The sequence below is a fragment of the Molossus molossus genome, unplaced genomic scaffold, assembly GCF_014108415.1.
Source record: "Molossus molossus isolate mMolMol1 unplaced genomic scaffold, mMolMol1.p scaffold_m16_p_18, whole genome shotgun sequence".
NCBI lineage: Eukaryota > Metazoa > Chordata > Mammalia > Chiroptera > Molossidae > Molossus > Molossus molossus.
The window spans coordinates 1,704,024-1,720,381 of NW_023425353.1; positions in this window are offsets into that span (position 1 = coordinate 1,704,024).

Sequence of the window (16,358 nt, forward strand, 5' to 3'; positions counted from 1 at the left end):
ATTCACTCACACTCTTACACACACACCCTCGCACTTGCTCATATTCTCACGCTCTCACACACACACCCACACACTCGCTCACACACTCACTCTCACACTGGCTCACACTCTCATGCACTCACTTTCGCACTCACACTGTCACACTCATCTTCACACTGGCTCACACTCTCACCCTCACACTCGCTCACGCTCACACATTCACCCTTATACTCACACACTCACTCTTGCACTCACACTTTCACACACTCATTTTTGCACTTGCGTACACTATTACACACATACCCTTGCGCTCAATCACTCTTACACACTTACCCTTGCACTCGCTCACACTGTCACACACTCAACCTTGCACTCACTCACACTTACACACACACTCACACTCACCCTTGCACTCACACTCACACACTCACCCTCACACTCGCTCACACTGTCACACACTCACCCTCGCACTTGCTCACACTCACACACTCACCCTCGCACTCGCTCACACTCTTACACACTCACACTTGCTCACTCTCACACATTCACACTCACACAATCTCACACACTCACCCTCGCACTTGCTCACACTCTCACACACTCACCTTGTTTCAATCCTGTCTGTCACCTTCTATAGCTTTTCATTTTTCTCTGTCTACCTTTCTGTGATCTCTCTTCTTCTGATATCAACCAGCTTTTCTGTGGTTCCAGATTAACTCAGTGCCACAACTCCTTTCTGCTTCAGGGATGGTATAATATTGTGAATGATAATGAGAAGTCCATGTTGGTCTTCCTCCTGTTTCTGGCACACAGCTCCTAAAATGCTTGGCATTTTCTGTGATAAGAGTGATAAAGGGGTTTTTTGTTATGTTGAGGTGACTTTTGGGCCTCACCTAAAGATGGGGGCTGGTTACCAGGAAACCAACCCTCCCTGTGATTATAGGGTCAGAACCTTCAGTCCCACCCCTGACCTCCAGAGGGGAGGGGGTGAGTGATGGAGCTCAATCATGAATGGTCAATAATTTAATGATCTCATCTATGGAAGAAAGGCTCTGTGAAAACCCCAAATGACAGGGTTTAGAGGGCTTCAGGGATGGGGAACATGTGGAGATTTGGGGAGACAGGTGCACCTGGAGAGGGCATGGGAGCTCTGTGCCCCTTCCCGGTGCCTGGCCCTGCATCTCTCCCACCTGAGTTACATCCTCCTATAATAAATGGGTAATCTAGTAAACAACATGTTTCTCTGAGTCCTGCATGTTGCCCTAGCAAATTAATTGAACCAAGGAGGGGATCCTCTAATCAATGACTGGTTGCTCAGAGTGTAGGTGACAACCTCACTTGCAACTGTGGTCTGAAGTGTGTATGTGTGGGTCGGTCAGGGGTGGAGAGAAGTCTTGTAGGACTGAGCCTTTGACCCATGAGATCTGACACTGTCTGGAGAAAGAAAGTGTCAGAATTGAGTTGAATTGTAGGAAACCCAGATGTTGTTGGACAATGGCTGGGCAGTGTGGGGGAAAACAACCAAATATTGGTCTCAGAATCATAGAATGGATGTATGTCCAAGAATGGGCCAAGGTGGGTTCTTCTGGGACGTTTCTGTGAGAGCTAAGAGGAAGGAGGCACCGTTCCCGTAGGGGTGGCTAGTGAATGTCAGGGGACCTAGCTGATAGTAGGGTGTGAATGGCTCTCACAGAGAGAGACGCTTGTGGAAAGCTGCTTAGAGACAAACTGCATGTAGTATGGAGGGAAAGCCCTGGTGACAGTGTCTGATCCCTGGATCAGCCCACCCTAAAGCCACCCTCCTGGACTGTGTGTTTGCGCAAGTCACTTTGAATTGGGTTTCATTGTGTGTAACCAGATAGTTTTAGCAAGTGTTTCTCAGCTTTTCTTCTTTTTTTATTATCAGCCTTCTAAGAAGACTTGCTAGACATTTTCTTTTCTTTATTGTCTGATTCCCTCACCATGAGATCTTAGTACCAGACACAACTCTGTATCTGTTTATGTAGTATATGCATATCGGTGCTTTATATATAAAAAGAGTAAGATTTTTTTCACCCCTTCCAAGAACAAATTTTTGCCTGCGTGAGGGGAGACCTCCCCCCTCTGTTGAAATTGTGTGGTGTTGACTAACCAGATGGCACTGAATGATTCTCACCTACTGGCATTCTTCCTTCCCACCGTCCATCAGGGCCGGCCTGTGTGGACCACAGACCGTGGCAGAGTGATGGATATGATTTCTGAAGCCAGGTCCCACCTCCCTCCTGCCTGGAGAGCTTAGTCTTGGGGTAGAACCGAGGCCTCCGGCCAACAGCCAGCAGCTGCTTGCTAGCCATGGAATGAGCCCCTTAGAAGTGGTCTTCCAGTCCCAGCTGAGTCTTCAGATGACTGTAGCCCTGGTGACATCTGACTGTGACCTCGTAAGAGATCCTGATGCAGAACCTCCCAGCCCAGCTCTTCCACAGAGACTCACAGATAGTGATCACTGCAGGTATAAGCTACTAAACTGCGGAGTGATCTGTATTACTGCATCCCATAACCAGTGTGTTCATGTAAGCTCTCTTTCCGCCACAAATATTATATATACGGGTTTTACCAGGAGGGCAGTTGGTGGGCAAGGGTAGCCTATAGGGATGGAATGGTGACCAAAGGTTCACAAATCTGATTTTCCACCAGCACTTTGCAAGGTACATTGCAATAAACACTGAGCAGCTTGTAAGAGAACCAGCGAGAGAGACGAGCCACCGCCAGGTGACCTCAACAAGCCTCGCCAGTGCGCTAGTCTGTGTAAACGTTGTGGGAGATGCTCACATGCTCGTTTTCTAGGTTGTGGCGTTCCTCGGCTTGTGGCCCCACCTCTCCATCTCTGCCTCGGTGGTCTCACGGTGTCTCCCTGTGCGTCTGCGCAGCGTCTTCCTTCTGTGTGTCTGTCTGTCCCTACTCCTCTTCCCACAAGAACAGCGTATGCCTCAGGTTGGAGGGACCCCATCACCTCATCTAACTTGGTTGCACGGTGAAGACCCCGTTTCCAAGGGAGGCCGGCACAGGCGCTGAGGGCTAGACTTCGCAGCTCTCAGTGGACACAACCCACCCCTGACACGTAGTGACACACCGAGGGCGGCACGTCTGGGAGTGCCTCCTGGACAGAGGGGCAGTGCTGCTGGCCCTCAAGGGAGGGCAGGGCCTGGGCAGTGGGAGAGGCGGCGCTCCAGGCGGTGAAGCAGGTGGCCAAGGCGGGACGCCCGAAAGCAGAGGGCCCGCTGAGGGCCGAGCAGTGGTGCGTGGTCAGGAAGGAACGCTGCGGCCGGGCGGGGGCGCTGCCTCACGTCTAAGGAATGGGCACTCGATCCTGGCACGGTCGCCGGCACTGCCCAGTGCCACTCCCCTCCAGCCCCTTACCATTTCCAGGACTGCGGTCAGGTGAGGGGCGGGGCAGGTGACAGGTGAGGCGCAGGTCCCCGGGTGAGGCACCTCGCACTGAACGGAGGCTGGAAGTGAGCCCTGAACGGAACCCGGGACTCAGCGGAGGCAGGAGAGCTGGCTCTCACCTCCAGGGTCGGCGCCACTCCAGGGCCAGGGAGCCACATGGCGCCTGCAGTGCCCAGACGCCTTCTCACGGCCATCTGCTGGGGGCACTCACGGACATGTTGTCAGGATCGCGTACAGGAGGTTTCAGCTCTTCATTTGCCTCAGTCCCCATCGGACTCCCCAAGACCTTGTGAGCCCTGGCTCCCTGGATGGAGCAGGAGTCCGTATCCCGGAAGAGGTCAGGTGACCTGGAAGAAACGCTTCACCAGGACTGAGGTGGGACTAGTAGACACAGCTTTCAATCCCTCACCAGGTCAGGGACGTCCAACCAACCCTACACTTTTCATTTCCTTTCTTGCTCACACGGTTCACTGTGTGGGGAGAAGGCCATGAAGCATCCCACTTCACCCTGTAAGTGAGGAAGAGAAGCAATAGCGCAGACGTGAGTAGACGTACCCTGTAGTAGACTGTCAGAGCTGGACATGACCTCACTTCCATCCATCCGTTCATCCACGCATTCGTCCGTCCATCTGTCCATCCATCCATCCACTCATGCATCGTCCATCCATCCATCCATCCATCCATCATCCATGCATTTATCTGTCCGTCCATCTATCCATCCACCCATTCATCCATCCATCTGTCCGTCCGTCCGTCCGTCCATCCATCTGTCCATCCATCCATCTGTATGTCCATTTGTTCATCTGTCCATCCATCCATCTCTATGTCCATCCGTAGGTATGTCCATCCGTCCATCTATCTGTCCATCCGTCCATCCATGCATCCGTCCATCCATCCGTCATCCATGCATTTATCCATCCGTCCATCCTTCCATCCGTCCATCCATCCATCCATCCATCCATGCATTCGTCCATCCATCCATCCATCCATCCATCCATCATCCATGCATTTATCTGTCCATCCATCCATCCATCCATCCATCCATTCATCCATCCATCCGTCCTTCCATCCGTCCATCCATCCATCTGTATGTCCAATTGTTCATCTGTCCATCCATCCATCTCTATGTCCATCCATAGGTATGTCCATCCGTCCATCTATCTGTCCATCCATCCATCCATGCATCCGTCTGTCCATCCATCATCCATGCATTTATCCGTCCATCCATCCATCCATCCTTCCGTCCGTCCATCCATCCAGATTTCCTTTGACTTGACAAACGTATCGTGCCCCACAGCAGGAACCATGCAGGGCACTGGGAGATTCAGCACCAGGTAAAACAGACCTGGGCCGTGTCTGTCCTCAGGCAGCTGACTTTCAGGAGAGCCTGTCACTAAGCAGGCAGTAGGAGCTAGACTGGGCTCCTCCAGGTCCAGCAGACCTGTGTGCTCACAGGGAGCTCAGGGCTCCGTGGAAAATGGGAGGGAAGTCAGCGTGGGAGGAGGGACAGCCAAGGCCGGCAGAAGCCCTGGCACTGCCTTCAGCCACCCCCCCAGAAGCCAGGGCTGCATTTGTGAGAGAAGCCCCCCCAGAAGCCAGGGCTGCATTTGTGAGAGAAGCCCCCCCAGAAGCCAGGGCTGCATTTGTGAGAGAAGCCCCCCCAGAAGCCAGGGCTGCATTTGTGAGAGAAGCCCCCCCAGAAGCCAGGGCTGCATTTGTGAGAGAAGCCAGCCTGCCAGCTGGTCTGGGTGTGGCGAGCTCTCTGCTCTGCTGCTTGTCCGTGGAGCCGCCCACTGCTGGGTCTCACTCAGCTGCGTACCAGGCACCGTGAAGAAGCGGACCATGGGGCCCTGGGCTTCGGAAAGGCGGAAGGCTCGTGGCTCCAAGAGACTCACTGGAAGGAGGTGTCCCCTTAAAGGCCCTGTGCTAGCAAAGCCAGCAGTTTGAAGGTCATGCTGGACGCCAAGCACCTTCCAAGCCTCCTTGCAGCATCTCCTCGAGTCCTTGCAACAGCTCAGCCAGTTGGGTTCTAGTGTTGATCCCACGTGACAGAGACAGCCTGGAAGAATGAAGACGTCTTCTACTTGAATGGCCTCAAAGGCGTGTTTGCTTCGTTGTTGGACAAGGGCCCTAGGTCTTCACTTTGCCCGGACGTTGCAAGGGACGCAGCCGGACTGCTCTTGCGCAGTGTGGACAGGGCTGCGGCACCCCCTGCGCCTCCCAGGAGCCTTCTCCCTGCCCAGAGGGAGGGGCCGCTTCTCTAGAAGGACCACTCTCCTCACCGGGATTCGGGACAGGCTGACGGGTCAGGTCCATGGCGTCCGTCTGTCTAGCCTCTTAGAGTTCACTCCCGAGTATTTTACTTAGTTGTTAATGCTGACGTGTGAGGGTTGCCATGCTGACTCTGCCAGACTGTCTGGTTTAATCCCACAACAACCCTCTGCAGTTCGTTCTGAATCTGCCCATTCTGCTCTGAGGAGGCTGAGGCTGGGCGGCGAGCCAGGGGCAGCGAGGTGAGGGTCTGTCTGCTGCCTCTGTGCCTACCCAGCTCTGCCTGCAGCTCCCACCTGACGAAGCTTTTCCTCATTCCTGCCTCAGCACTTTCCTCACCCCCCTTGTCTACAGGGCAGGGCCTGTGCACGTCCCGGCCAACTCGCTAGACGCAGAGACCTGGCCCCTCGCGTCTGCCCCCTGCGGTCCTCCCCGCTCTCCTGTGAGCCCAGCCCGCTCCGAGCGTCAGAGAAGCACCCAGAGCCCTAGGAAAAGGCTGAGCGCCCGGGTAGATAGCACCCAGGGTCCCACCAGCCATCTGGCCCCGTGACTGGACCCAGAGGGGAGAGAGAAGCCTACCTCGAGTTGGCTGTGCCACTGAGATGGGCCATCTGTCGCAGCAGGTACCCTGGGCTGAGTAACAGTGTCATTCAGAAGGATGGTCCTGAGCGGCCACCTGTTAAACACGCACTGGAGGGTGAATAGGTGACCCAGTGTCTCCACCACAGCCTGCTGCCAACATTAACACGTGCCTTGTATTTCCTGGCCACAGTGACCCGAGGCAAGGAAGGACACTGAGGAGGATATAATGATGCCCCCGAGATGGCAGAGCCTTCAATAACGATGACCGATGCTCGGAGGGACGCCTCGTTTCTTCTCCCTTTGACTTGGAACCAAATGCAATGAAGCAGGCCCCCGGAAATCTGGGAGCCGCGTCAAGCGCAGCTCCGGCTGCCACTGGCTGCCGTCAGTTTCCAGAGGGGAGATCCCTCCTGCCACCTGTCAGGACACTGGCATTTCTCACATGCATGTGGTTGAGCTGCGATGCCTCTGGCCGGCCAGGGTGGGACCAGTGAGCTGTGCAGGGCAGGGTCCCTGCGGTGCGTCTGGCACCGGGACACCTGGGCTGCGGGGCCCACGGGCCCTCTGTTGCCCACAGGCAGAGGCGGAGTCCCTGCTGCAGACTCTCCGGCAGCCTGCACGGGGGCGGTTGGCACCGGGGCCCTTGGGGAGGAGGCGGCAGACCAGGACAGGCTGGTTCAGCTCCATCTGTCTCCTGCTTCTGGTCGGCACTGTGGCTGTGCGGGGGGCTAAGGGCCCTCAGCAGGTCCCTGTCTCCCAGCAGCTGTCCAGTAGGGGACAAGAAAGTTGCCTCCTTGCAAGGGCTGGCCTGGGAAAGAGCCTTCCCCAGGACTCCAGGGCCGGCGACAGTGCCCAGGGAGGTCAGGACCAGGAGAAGGGGCCAGGCAGGTGGCCAGCGCTCCCTGCTGAGTCTCGCCTGCCCCTCCCTGCCCAGCGTGGCTGCTCTGGCTGGGACACAGGGCCAGGGACACAGCACGAAGAGCACACCCAGCACATCCCGGCCCTTCTGGCCAGTTCCCTTAAAGGTTACTCCGCGTTTCCCTTATTAACAAAGAGCCTCAGAGATGCAGCTGGGCCTCTCCTGTGTTTTGGTAGATTTGGGCTAATCAGCCATTTTATTTCCATAGTAACAGCTTCCAGGGTTGCAGGGAGATAATTTTCCAGACAAAAGCTTGTTGGGTCTTGTTATTCTGCAGGGATCTGACTGGGAGGGTTAGGGAAGTGACCCCCGGGGGCCCAGGAATGAATGTCCCACTCATCCGGGGGCACCTGTAGCCTCGGACTGTGGGTCTTGCTAAGGGAATGAACCTCAGGAAACTGTCAGGGACTGAAGAGACAGCTCTTAAAGACAACACTCTAAGTTCATTCTTTATCAGCTGGTGGGGTTTGAGTGAGAAGTGGCTCAAATTGTTATAACGCTGGGACCTAAGGTCCAGGAGCTGCCATCTGTGTGAGGTCCCCGGCAGAGGCCTCTGATCGCACTTCCCCCCAACTCCCAGTCGCAGGCAGACGGGCAACCCCTGTCCAGTGTCCAGCACTCAGCTCAGCCACTGCCAGGCACTGGGCAGGGCACAGGGAGACGACGCATGTGGAACAGAGGCCTGGCCCCTGCAGGGAAGGAGCTTGAATTTACTAGTCTGTTAGGGACCCAGGGAGTCGAAACAGAGACAGGAAACCAGGTCACGGCAGGGCTTTGTGACCGGTGCTCATCAGTTCCAGGTAAGTCCGGGTCCTGGGCACACAGGAGGCTGGCGACGACCCAGGGAACGAGCTCTTTGAGGGGCCGGACGGCTGTGGGAGGCTGAGAGCTGCGGAGACCCCTTTAAATGAATATTACGAGCCAAGCACAGCGCTGGTCCTGGGGACACAACATGAACACAACGGATTTGTATTTCCACCCTAGTAGAGTGAGAAGATATTTTTTAAATGTTTTATTGAATTTTGGGGTGATATTGGTAAATATAGTAAGGAGATGTTAATCAACATTGTATTTGCAGCTGCAGCCGAGACCAGAGCTGCCCAGGGAGAGGTCCTGATGGGACAAGCAGCGAGCTGGGACGCTGACGTGACAATCCCAGGACTCTCGTGCGGGAGTGTTTACTAAGGTGGTAAAGAAAGAGGTGCCATTCACTAAATTGCACAGAATTAATGCATTAATGTTATGGCCTAAGGGAAGGAAGGAAGTCTCTCCGAGGGAAGTGGGGACCTGGGGGATGAAACTGTGAGTAAGAGCTGGGGGAGGGAGGGGAGGGGAGAAGGAGGGCCCAGGTGCAGGGAGCAGCAGGCACGGGGAGGCTGTGCCCCAGGACTGAAGTCAGGAAGCCCCGGCACAAAGAGAGAGAGCGCAGGAGGCTGGAGCGGCAGCCAGGGGCCAGAGGGGCCGGACGGGGCTGCATTCGGCCTCCCTGCTGGAGTTTCCGTAGTGCTGGGCACCTGGGGCCCTGGGCCTCAGGTGGGCATCAGTGGGTAGAGTGGACACGGCCATGGAGAAGGCCATAGGTTCAGTGTGGAGACATGGACTTGGTGGCCCGCCATCAGACCAGTGACTCTGGACATCTGGTCCTGGGATCACCTGCACCAGAACCACCAGAGACACATGCTGCAGACACAGCCTCGAAAGTCCTGCCCACAGCCTACCAGAGCAGGATCCCCCGGCCCAGGCCCGGCATCTGCACGGTACCCCGCAGGCCAGTGACTGTGATGTCAATTCTGATCCACACTCTGCCCGAGCAGCTGGGAGGTTCTGATCCGCACTCTGCCCAAGCAGCTGGGAGGTTCTGATCCGCACTCTGCCCAAGCAGCTGGGAGGTTCTGATCCACACTCTGCCCAAGTGGTTGGGAGGTTCCGATCTGCACTCTGCCCGAGCAGCTAAGAAGTTCCTTTTTTTTTTTAATCTTTATTGTTGAATGTATTACAGATGTTCCTCATTTTCCCCCCACTGACCTCCTCCTCCCCACTCCCACCACCCTCCCACCTTTTTCCACACTATTGTCTGTGTCCATTGGTTATGCATATAAGTTTTTTGGTTTATTTCTTCCCACCACCTAACCCCCTTCTTTTTGAGGTTTGTCAGTCAGTCTAGCAACCAATTGGTACTTCTTAATCCCTTCATCTTTTTCACTCATTCCCCCAAACCCCTTCCCATTGGGCAACCAACAAAATGTTCTCTGTATCTATGAGAATGTTTCTGTTCTGCCTGTTCATTTTGTTTGTAGACTCCATTGTCGATAGATATGTATTCATTGCCATTTTGTTTACTCATATATTTTATCTTTTTCTTCGAAAAGACCCTTGATCATTTCATATAATAACGGTTTGGTGGTGATGAACTCCTTTAACTTTTTCTTGTCTGGGAAAATCTTTATATGACCATCGATTCTAAATGACAGCTTTGCAGGATAGAGTAATCTTGGTTGTAGGTTCTTGCTTTTCATCACTCTGAATGTTTCTTGCCACTCCCTTCTGGCCTGCCAAGTTTCTTTTGAGAAATCAGCTGACAGCCTTATGGGAACTCCCTTGTGGGTAACTAACTGCTTTTCTTTTGCTGCTTTTAAGATTCTCTCTTTGTCTTGAACCTTTTGCATTTTGATGATGATGTGTCTTGGTGTGGGCCTCTTGGGGTTCATCTTGTTTGGGACTCTCTGTGCTTCCTGGACTTATATGTCTGTTTCCTTCACCAAGTTAGGAAAGTTTTCTGCCATTATTGTTTCAAACAGGTTTTCGATTTCTTGTTCTCTCTCTTCTCCTTCTGGCACCTCCAAGATGCGAATGTTGGCACGCTTGAAGTTGTCCCAGAGGCTCCTTACACTATCCTCATTTTTTTGGATTCTTTTTTCTTTTTGCTGTTCTGATTGGGTGTTTTTTGCTTCCTTGTATTCCAAATCGATGGTTTGTTTCTTGGCTTTACCTACTCTACTATTGAAGCTGTGTAAATTATTCTTTATTTTAGTTAGTGCCTCCTTCATTTCTGACTGGTCCTTTTTAATGCTCTTGAGGCCCTCACTAAGTTCACTGAGGTTCTCACTAAGTTCATTGATCATCCTTATAAACAGTATTTTGAACTCAGCATCTGTTAGGTTGCTTATCTCTATTTCGCTTAGTTCTTTTCTTGGGGTTTTGTTCTGTTCTTTCATTTGGGACCTGTGTCTTTGTCTCCTCATTTAGGCACCTCCCTGTGTTTGTTTCTATGTATTAAAGAGTGGTATGGGACTAGCTGAGATCAGATGCTGTTTATTTAAAAGAACTTGGGAAAACCTGAAGCAGGATTCAAGACAGGCCAATCCTATTGTTAAGCAACTGGCAACAGCATGGGTGGGCTTGAAAGTTGGGTGGGGCGGGGCCTCAGGGAATCACCAGGGTGGGGCAGTGTGAGCCAGGTTGCTGATGTCCCAGACATGGTGACTGTCTGCCGCCCCAGGGAAGGGCTCACCAAAGGAACAAAGGCCTCTGACAGCACGTTTGTCCCGGAGAAAGCCCCCTCTCCAGCCCTCACTCCAATGCCAAACAGCTCAGTTCTTCCCTGTATGTCTCTGGCGCCCCTTGAGCTGCCTCTCCTCTGAGCTTAGAGGGAGAGAGTCCGATAAGTTCGTGCCCGGGCCCTTTAAGGAGCTGCCTGGGGCTCCAGCCGCCTCAGCCTCCCTGAGCCTCAGTTTCCGCTGGTTTTCCAGCCAGAAGTTATGGGTACTTCTCTTCCTGGTACTGGAACCCTGAGCTGGGAGCCTGGTGTGGGACGGGGACCCCTCAGTCCTCAGGGAGGACCTTCCCAGCCAAGGTGTGCTCCTGATTTTTATCCGCCACATGAAGGTGAGGGACCAGCCGGTCCACCTCCGCCCTCCTACCAGTCTCCATGTGGCTGCTGGTTTAATTCATTGTTGTAGGACTTCCATTCAGCTGGATTTCAGGTGGTTTTGAATGATGGTGGTTCTGTAGTTTAGTTGTATCTTTGATGTGGTTGTGGGAGGACGTGATACCGTGTTTACACCATCGTGACCGGAAGTCTGCTAGGAAGCTCTGATCCGCACTGTGCCGAGCGGCTGGGAGGTTCTGATCCGCACTGTGCCCGAGCGGCTGGGAGGCTCTGATCCGCACTGTGCCCGAGCGGCTGGGAGGCTCTGATCCGCACTGTGCCCGAGCGGCTGGGAGGCTCTGATCCGCACTGTGCCCGAGCGGCTGGGAGGCTCTGATCCGCACTGTGCCGAGCGGCTGGGAGGCTCTGATCTGCACTGTGCCCGAGCGGCTGGGAGGTTCTGGTCCGCACTCTGCCCTAGTGGGTCAGGAGACCTTGGGCAAGTTCAAGGTTTCCCTTACGTTGATTTCTTTATTGGTCCAATAAGTTCCTTGATCTCTGCCCTTTCTTTCTAAGATGGCTTGTTCTTTCTTCCCCAGCGTTCACGAAGGAGCTACTAGGAGGCCAAACGTTTCATCCCGGGTGAGACCCAGTTCCCTGGGAGTGGCTGGGGAGAGCGGTGTGGAGGTGAATTCTGGAGCGGGGTGTCTGTCGCAGCACGGAGGGGAGATGGCCGTCCGTGGTCTCCAGCCAGCACTGTCTTGGAGGAGAGGGCAGGACCGGGAGTGTCTTCCCGGATCGCTGACAGTGGCAGGGACACCGCCTGCTGACTGATGACTGGTCTGTGTGGCTCCCACCGGAGCCCCTATTGCAACCAGTAGCTCTGGTCGCTGCATCGCTCACTGGTTTCCTCTGGTCCTTCCGCCTCGCTCACGGTCCGCTCTGTGAACCCAGGCCCTGTCTCCTCAGCTCAGCAGCCTCTCGCTCCCGGCCCAGAGCAGGTGCTCGCCGAGCCGGCACAGAGCGTGTGCAGCAGGGTCGGGAGCCGCCCCGGACCGACGGAAGGCCACCAGCTTCACAGTCGGTGCCGAGACGTGCTCAGGAGGAGAGGAACCCGAGCCAAGTGAAGAAAGAAGAAGACTGTTGTGAAGCTACAGAAAAAAATAAAAACAGAAATAGGCCTCAACAGGAATGTTATGAAGACGTAATGAGGTGATCAAGGTCAATTTGCTCTGAGTGGCTGAAGCGCTGTGATTTCCAGGGACAGGCGGCACACAGCAGCGGTCACACCCGTGAGGGTGCAGGTGTGACCCAGCTGAAGTGCAGAGAACACAGTGTCAGGGCATCTGCCCCAAGGAGTGACACTCAGGTCCTGCAAACACTGGTGCACAGTTGTTCACAGTAGCCTAACTGCGGAAACCACACGATGTCCTTCAGGGGTGAGTGACACAAACCTGGTCCACACACCCCACTGAACACCACTGGGCAGTAGAGAAATAAACTAATTCCCAGAGGATTATGCTGAGTGAAAAAATAAAACGCCAATCCAAGGTGGCATAACATTCTTGAATCGACAACATCATCGAAACGGAGAGCAGATTCGTGGTTGCCGTGAGCTGGGAGGAGGCAGAAAGAATTTGTTGGGAGGGAAGAGGTTGGGTTATAAACCAGAACCGGAAGGTCCCTGGGGGATGAGACTGTTCTTTGTCTCCACTGTGGTGGGGGACAAACCAATTTTCACATGTGATAAACTGCACAGAACTAAATCACAGACACTCATACAAAGGAATCCAGGTACCACTAGGGTGATCCGAATAAAGTTTGTGGCTTGTGACAGCGTCAAGACACTGGCTATGATATTCTACTGCAGTTTTGCAAAATGTCACCATTGCACAGGTTACATGTGTACAGGGCTCGACTGTGGTACTGTTACAATTTCATGTGAAACTAAGGATCTAAAAATAAAAATTTTAATTAGAACGAATTCCATATCTTCCGGCTGGGTTGAGAGTTGAAGACCGCGGGAAGTGCGTCTGGCCCGCCGATGCCGTTCCCTCCCCCGCACCCCGGGCCCACAGTGGGACTCTCCTGCACAGTCCGTTCTCCTGTCTGTCACAGACCGTCGCTTCAGCACAGCTTTCTGGAAGGCATCTCTGAACTGAGGACACAAAGCCAGTCCACTCGCTTCCAGACGAGTCATGTCAAGGACAGAGGTGTGGGAGCAGCAGCCCACAAAATGCCACGGGAAGGAGCCACCCGGCTCAGCCTGCCCTCCACTGCCCAGGCGCCGCCTTGCCTCTCCGCCGCTTCCCTGCTGGAGTTCAAGCAGCTAGAGGACAGGGACGTGGACAAAAGGGGGCTCTGAACTAAATCTGACAAGCCCAGTGAAGTAAGCTCACAGGGAGATCCACCATACGTTTCCTAGTGGGCAGGTCCTGGTGGGTAGCCATTTCTTCATTTCTTCAGTAAGAAAGGTTTCTCTTTGCCTCGTGCAAGGCCTGCGCATGTTTCTGTGCACCTGGTAACCACGCCCTTGAAAGAGTGCCTTTCAGAGCCCTTGGAAGCCAAGCCCCGCGCACAGAGCCTGGTCACTCTCCTGTAGTGATGGCCGGCCTGCTTCCTCCCTGCTCAGGCCCGTCCTCAAGCCCTCCCCACCCCAGTGCACGCGGAAACCAGACCGTCCTCTGGGAAGCGTTTTCTATGTTGTTGAGACCTTGCTTGAAAGCGTGTCCTCTCTTTGGCTAGAATACACTTTAACAAACACTTATAACATGTGCTACAGGTGTACACCCCCTTAAGTTGACAGGGAGACGATGGCATGCTTCCTGCTATGAGACCCCAACCCACAGTGCCTGCCACACAGATGTCCTCATAACGGCTATTGGTGGCTTCTGCCTGTCCTTCTAAAAACAGCATTGTGATTTTCCTTTGGGGACTACCCTTACTGCACTGCAGACACTTGGAGGAGGGAGGAGATTTGAACCAAACTGCCCTGCCTCCTGCTCTGGCTAGGGGGAGGCAGGCAACCCACGCCAGCAAAATCAGAGGTGGTGAGTAACCAGCCTTAGATTTCCACTAACAATATATATATATATATATAATATAACAATATATATATTTTAAGTTCTTTCTTTCCTGGTGGTTATTATTCTGATAGGGTATCAGCTGAACACTTGGTGGGGGTGGTTCTCACTACACTCCATGGGAGAGTTTGTCTGTAATAAAGCCAGCACAGTGAAAGGCAGAGCTTAGAAATGGAGAGACCACCATGCATCATTTGAATGCCCTGATCTAGCCATGCCTGAAGCTCTTCTATCCTTAGACTTTTCAATCCTGTGGGTTACTCTAATCCATTTTTGCTTAAGCCAATTTGATTTGACTTTCTATTACTTGCAATCAAGACTCTTAAATTATCCAAGTACTTGGTAATTACTCAACAAATGAGTGAAAAAACAAATGTGCTCCTACAGACCTGCGTTGAGTCCCTCCCACGTGGCAAGCACAACTTAAGTCCTGGAGAGAGAGGCAGAGGAGCCACAGAAATGACTACCTCCCCCGAAATCCAAGTCCATGACCTGACAACCTACAAATTAGGTTAATCCATCCAGTTATGGGGCTGCTTAGAATACCCATTTTCCTCCAGCCTTTGTGTTTTCTCTCCCACCAAACTAACTACACTCCCACCAGTACTGAAGCAAGGTCCACGGACCCACTGACACCTAATCTCACCTTCGTCCTGAGGCCAAGTGACGGTTCTGTCTGGTAATCAGATGCAAATTTTGTGGTAGCAGGAATTTAGGCTACAGTGTAGGAGGACATTGTGGTACTAGATGGTTTTAAAGGGGAGGAGAGAATACGAGAGAACTAATCACAGTGGAGTACTAACCACAGCTGAGAAATGTCAAACCTCTTCGCTCCGTCCACAGTGATTGCTTTGCTCTGATCAAAGGGTCTGTTGTGCACACTTGTAAATATTGTGTTTTAGGGTGGTTCTTGGTTTTTGTCTTGTGTAAGTTTGTCTGTAATTTTGCTTAATTTATCTGAAGATGGGGGCCTATCCCACTTAGCTGGGGCCCGGCTCCTTGTGGCAGGCTGGCCCCGCAGCGGTGGCAGGGCCTTCCCAACTGCCGCTGGGGTGCTCCTCTCCCTCTCAGATGTCAGCTGCCCCGGCGCGGAGCTGCTGAAGGAGAACAGGCTCCTGCTATCGGAGCGCTCTCCGCGCGCTGGGTCTGGAGCCGGACTTGGATTCCGACGTCCTCGGCTTGCCCTCCTCTCTCCCTGGGACTTGCTTCGCTCTTTGCTGTTGTATGAGCACAGGACATCCTCTGTCTCTGCTGCTTGGCCTTTTTGCCACCCAGACCTTGTGAGGGTCACCGTGCTGTGCCGGTCGGTGTGAGACACGATTCTGGAGCTGGGGCCCAGTCCCTCCTTTCGAGAGTGCTCACCCGTGTACTTTAGGAGCTGTTCTGTGTCTGTTATGAGATAGTATAGGGTCACTTTCTGTCTTGTTCTGTTTTTGTTCATTCTCACCCTAGGCTATTCTTCCATTGATTCTTTTAGAGAGTGGAAAGGAGGGAGGGAGGGAGGGAGGGAGAGAGACACACATTGATGTGAGAGACACACATCAATTAGTTGCCTCCTGCCCGACCCCAGCCAGGCCGGGGATTAAACCTGCAACCCAGGTACGTGCCCTTGACCGGAATCAAACCTGAGACCCTTCGGTCTGTAGGCCGATGCTCTAACCGCTGAGCCGCTGGCTGGATCTCATCTTACGTGCAGTATTTCATGTTGTTACATCATAAGAATTCTACTCAGAAAGATCTAAATTGATGGTTCAAAGAGGGGAAAATGTCTCACTCCCCCCCTCAGAGAGTAAAAGAAAAATGTGATGAAGTAAATTGCGTAAACACTCTAAATCCTCCTCCTGTAGGTCCGGAAGCTGCAGCAGTCCTGGGAACATGGAATTGCTATCACCCCAAACCCTGTGCAGGCGGAGCAGCAGGGGCCCTGTACCTCAGTGCAAAGGGGGCGGAGCTTGTACATCCCAGAGCTGGGGGCCTGGGAGCTGCTGCGGCCCAGGCACAGGCCTCAGCCTGAGGCCTCCACCGCCATTTCTCCAGCCTCCCAGAGGCGGCCAAGGGCCCTGGTAATGAACCGCTCCCCGAGCACACTGAGGGACTCCACAGGAGCCACATGGGTCATTTAAGGTAATTGTGGTCTTTTCAAGTTGTTAACTTAAAATACAGGTTGTGTTGCCTGGGTCTGCAGGGTAAGTTCCTGTTGTTTATCTCTGTCATAGAATGTGTCAAGAAA